The following is a 4,457-nucleotide window of genomic DNA, read 5'->3' on the forward strand; positions in this document are numbered from 1 at the left end:
TTTTTTTTTTAGTAGAGATCTCAGGTGATCCCACCTCAGCCTCCCAAAGTGCTGGGATTACGGGCATGAGCCACCGCACCTGGCCAAAGCATATGCTTACCGCAGGATCCAGCAATCACGTTTCTAGGTATTTGCCCAAATTAGTTGAAAACTTACGTCCACGCAAAAATCTGAACATGAATGTTTATACCAGCTTTATTTGTAATTCATAACTGCCAAAAGTTGGAAGCAACCAAGATGTCCCTCAATAAATGAATGGACAAACTGTGGCACATCCATACCATAGATTATTATTCAGCAACAAAAAGAAATGAGCTATCAAACCATGAAAAGGCATGTAAGAGCCTTAAATGAATATTACTATGTGAAAGAAGCCAATCTGGAGAGTCCATCTCCTGTATGATTCCAACTGTGTGACATTCTGAAAAACACTATAGAGACAGTAAAAACATCGGTGGTTGCCAGGGACCCAGGGGAGGAAGGGTAAGTAGGTTCCACACAAGGAATTTTTAGGGGAGTGAAATTATTCTGTATAATATTGTAACGGTTCCACATGGCATTATTCATTTGGCAAAACCAGTAGGATGTACAACACCAAAAGTGAACCCTAGTGGAAACTATGGAACTGTAGTTCAGAATAATTTATTGATGGGATTCAGGACATGCTACCACAAAACATGGCACCATGACTGACATGGTTTGGATTTGTGTCCTCACCCAAACTCCTGTCCAATTGTAATTCCTGATGTTGGAGGCGGGGCCTGGTGGGAGGTGATTGGATCTCGGGGGTGGTTTCTAATAGTTTAATTTCTAAGAGTTTAGCACCATCCCCACAGTGTCATTTGCATGACAGAATTCTCATGATACCTGGTTGTTTAAAAATATGTGGCACCTCCCTGCTCTCTTGCTTCCCCTGCTCCAGCCACGTGAGATGTCTCGCTCCGCCTTTGTCTTCCACCATAATTGTAAGTTTCCTGAGGCCTCCCCAGAAGTCGAGTAGATGCCAGCATCATGCTTCCTATACAGTCTGTGGAACCATGAGCCAATTAAAACTCTTTTCTTTATAGATTACCTAGCCTCGGGTATTTCTTTATAGCAATGCAAGAACAGACTAACACAATGACATATTGAATATTTTAAGCTGAAGGAATCTGCAAAAGCAGCATGTGTGGGAAGGGTTTCTGACCTTCCCCTGAAGCCAGGTCATAAGACCCTCAGGTGAGAGATGCCCTCCCTATACCTGGTGGAAAGGAGTGTCCGTATCTCTGAAGATGAAGGGACACAGAGAGGAATCTAACTAAACAAACGGGCCTTGATAAGCTTCCCCCAGCGGACTACACTTACTTCAAACTCTTTGTTCTACCATATTCTCCACAACTGTCCACCCTTTATCAAACTTACATCAAACTGTAACTGCTTCTTGGAGTCTTCATTTCCTTATAAAGGCTTCCATGTCACATAAAACTTATATTAAATATGTTTATGCACTTTTCTCTTATTAATCTGTCTTCTGTTATAGGGTTCTCAGTCATGAACTTAGAAGGGTAGAAGGAAAACAGATTGTCCTCCCCTACAATATCAATATTGGTCCATCACTTGTAACAAATGTACCACACTAATGCAAGATGTTAATAACGGGAAAGTGTGGGGAGGGGAGAAAGGTGGGAGGCAGAGGGTATATGGGAACTCTCTACTTTCTGCTCTTTTTTTTTTCTTTCTGAGACAGGGTCTCTCTCTGTCACCTAGGCTAGAGTGCAGTGGTGTGATCTCAACTCACTGCAACCTCTGCCTCCTGCGCTCAAGCGATCCTCTCACCTCAGCCTCCCAAAGCCAATCTGATTAAGCTAATCTGTTAAGACTCAACAATAAGAAAACAACTCAGTTGAAAAGTGGGCAAGAGATCTGAACAGACACCTCACAGAAAGATATGCAGATGGCAAATAAGCATATGAATAAGCTGAGACAACAGGTGCACACCACCATGCCCAGCTTATCTGCTCGATTTTTTCTCTAAACCTAAAACTGTTCTTAAAAAATAACCTGTTGGTGGCCGGGCGCGGTGGCTCAAGCCTGTAATCCCAGCACTTTGGGAGGCCGAGACAGGCGGATCACGAGGTCAGGAGATCGAGACCATCCTGCCTAACACGGTGAAACCCCGTCTCTACTAAAAAATACAAAAAACTAGCCGGGCGTGGTGGCGGGCGCCTGTAGTCCCAGCTACTCAGGAGGCTGAGGCAGGAGAATGGCATGAACCTGGGAGGTGGAGCTTGCAGTGAGCCGAGATCGGCCACTGCATTCCAGCCTGGGCCACAGAGCGAGACTCTGTCTCAAAAAAAAAAAGAAAGAAAGAAAGAAAAATAATAATAACCTGTTGGTGCTTCCTGTGGCCGACATCATCTGGAGGAGATTTGCTTTCCTTTTCTCTAAAAGGGGAGGAAGTTGAAACTGAGTGGCCCACGATGGGAAGAGGGGAAGCCCAGGGGTACAGGAGGCCTCTGGGGTGAAGCCAGAGCCTAACATGGGGTTCGGAGCAACCTTGGCCATTGGCCTGACCATCTCTGTGCTGTCTGTCCTCACTATCATCATCTGCTTCACCTGCTCCTGCTGCTTTCTGTACAAGACATGCCGCCAACGACGTCCCTCCAAGTGTGTCGCCCAGCTACCTTGGACCAAGCTACCAGGGCTACCACACGATGCCGCCTCAGCCAGGGATGCCAGCAGCACCCTACCCAATGCAGTACCCACCACCTTACCCGGCCCAGCTCATAGGCCCACCGGCCTACCACAAGACCCTGGCTGGAGGAGGAGCCGCGCCCTACCCTGCCAGCCAGCCTCCTTACAACCCGGCCTACAGGGATGCCCCGAAGGCGCCCCTCTGAGCATCCCCCGGCCTCTCTGGCTGCCACTTGGTTATGTTGTGTGTGTGTGAGTGGTGTGCAGGCACGGTTCCTTACGGCCCATGCGTGCTGTGTGTGTCCTGCCTGTATATGTGGCTTCCTCTGATGCTGACAAGGTGGGGAACGATCCTTGCCAGAGTGGGCTGGGACCAGACTTTGTTTTCTTCCTCACCTGAAATTATGCTTCCTAAAATCTCAAGCCAAACTCAAAGAATGGGGTGGTGGGGGCACCTTGTGAGGTGGCCCCTGAGAGATGGGGGGTTTTCCAGAGCACATCTGGAGTTCTTCTCCAGCTTACCCTAGGGTGACCAAGTATGGCCTGTCACACCAGGGTGGCGCAGCTTTCTGTATGATGCAGATGTGTCCTGGTTTCGGCAGCATAGCCAGCTGCTGCTCGAGGTGATGCAGGCAAAGCTTGGGATCTAACCAAGTTGGGCTTTGATCCTTTAGGCAGATGTCCCATTGCTCCCTGGAGCCTGTGTCATGCCTGTTGGGGGTCAGGCAGCCTCCTGATGCCAGAACACCTCAGGCAGAGCCCTACTCACCTGATAGCTGTCTGCCTGGACTGTCCCCTGTCCCTGCATCTTTCCTGGGACCACCCGGAGGGCCACATCCACATACAGCCTAGCTGTCCACAGGGAGCTCTGCTGCCCTTGCTGGCCCTGCCCTTCCCACAGGTGAGCAGGGCTCCTGTCCACCAGCACACTCAGGTCTCTTCCCTGCAGTGTTTTCATTTATTTTAGCCAAACATGTTGCCTGTTTTCTGTTTTAAAATATGATTAGTTGATATGAGACTGAAACCCCAGGGTTGTGGAGGGAAATTGGCTCAGAGAGACGGACAACCTGGCAACTGTGAGTCCCTGCTTCCTCTGACACCAGCCTCATGGAATATGCAACTCCTGTACCCCAGTCCAGGGTGTTCTGGCAGCAGGAACACCTGGGCCAAGGGGCCATCTGGACCAAAGGTGGGGTATGGGGCCCTGGAGGGCAGCTCTGGCCCAGACATGAATACCTCGATGTTCCTCCTCCCTCTATTACTGCTTCACCAGAGCTGTCTTAGCTTAGAATCTGTTGTGTTTCTGAGTCTAGGATCTGTACCCTTGTTTATAATAAATGCAATCTTTGGAAAAAATAAAATTAAAATAATCTATTAATTTTGTAAAGTCTCACACTGTATTCTCACTCGATACATGAGTAAAGGTGACACTGAGGTGAAGTGAAAAAAAGATGGTCTTTATAATAAATAATGACAGATCAACAAGATAGCCATATAAAAATAAAATGAACCTTGATTTCCTACTCACACAAAATTCAAATCCAGGTGGATAGTCAATCTAAATATAAAAGGAAGCAATTGACCAGGCGCAGTGGCTCACGCCTGTAATCCCAGCACTTTGGGAGGCCAAGGTAGGCGAATCACCTGAGGTCAGGAGTTCAAGACCAGCCTGACCAACATGGCAAAACCCCCACCTCTACTAAAAATACAAAACTTAGCTGGGTGTGGTGGCAAGCGCCTGTAGTTCCAGCTACTCGGGAGGCTGAGACACGAGAATCGCTTGA

General features: G+C 48.1%; 1 protein-coding gene and 1 long non-coding RNA gene across 2 annotated transcripts in view; one reads left to right on the plus strand and one right to left on the minus strand.

Moving 5' to 3' along the window:
* CASP8 (caspase 8, apoptosis-related cysteine peptidase) overlaps nt 1-4,457 on the minus strand; it is a 65,099-nt gene that overhangs the window by 30,648 nt on the left and 29,994 nt on the right. The gene's annotated exons all lie outside the window — the stretch shown is intronic.
* On the plus strand, nt 3,298-4,029 carry LOC105517407. The gene is made up of 2 exons (XR_001002665.1): nt 3,298-3,574; nt 3,681-4,029. It is a non-coding gene; the product is annotated as an uncharacterized LOC105517407 (long non-coding RNA).

The sequence above is a fragment of the Colobus angolensis genome, unplaced genomic scaffold, assembly GCF_000951035.1.
Source record: "Colobus angolensis palliatus isolate OR3802 unplaced genomic scaffold, Cang.pa_1.0 Scaffold30, whole genome shotgun sequence".
NCBI classification, from domain to species: domain Eukaryota; kingdom Metazoa; phylum Chordata; class Mammalia; order Primates; family Cercopithecidae; genus Colobus; species Colobus angolensis.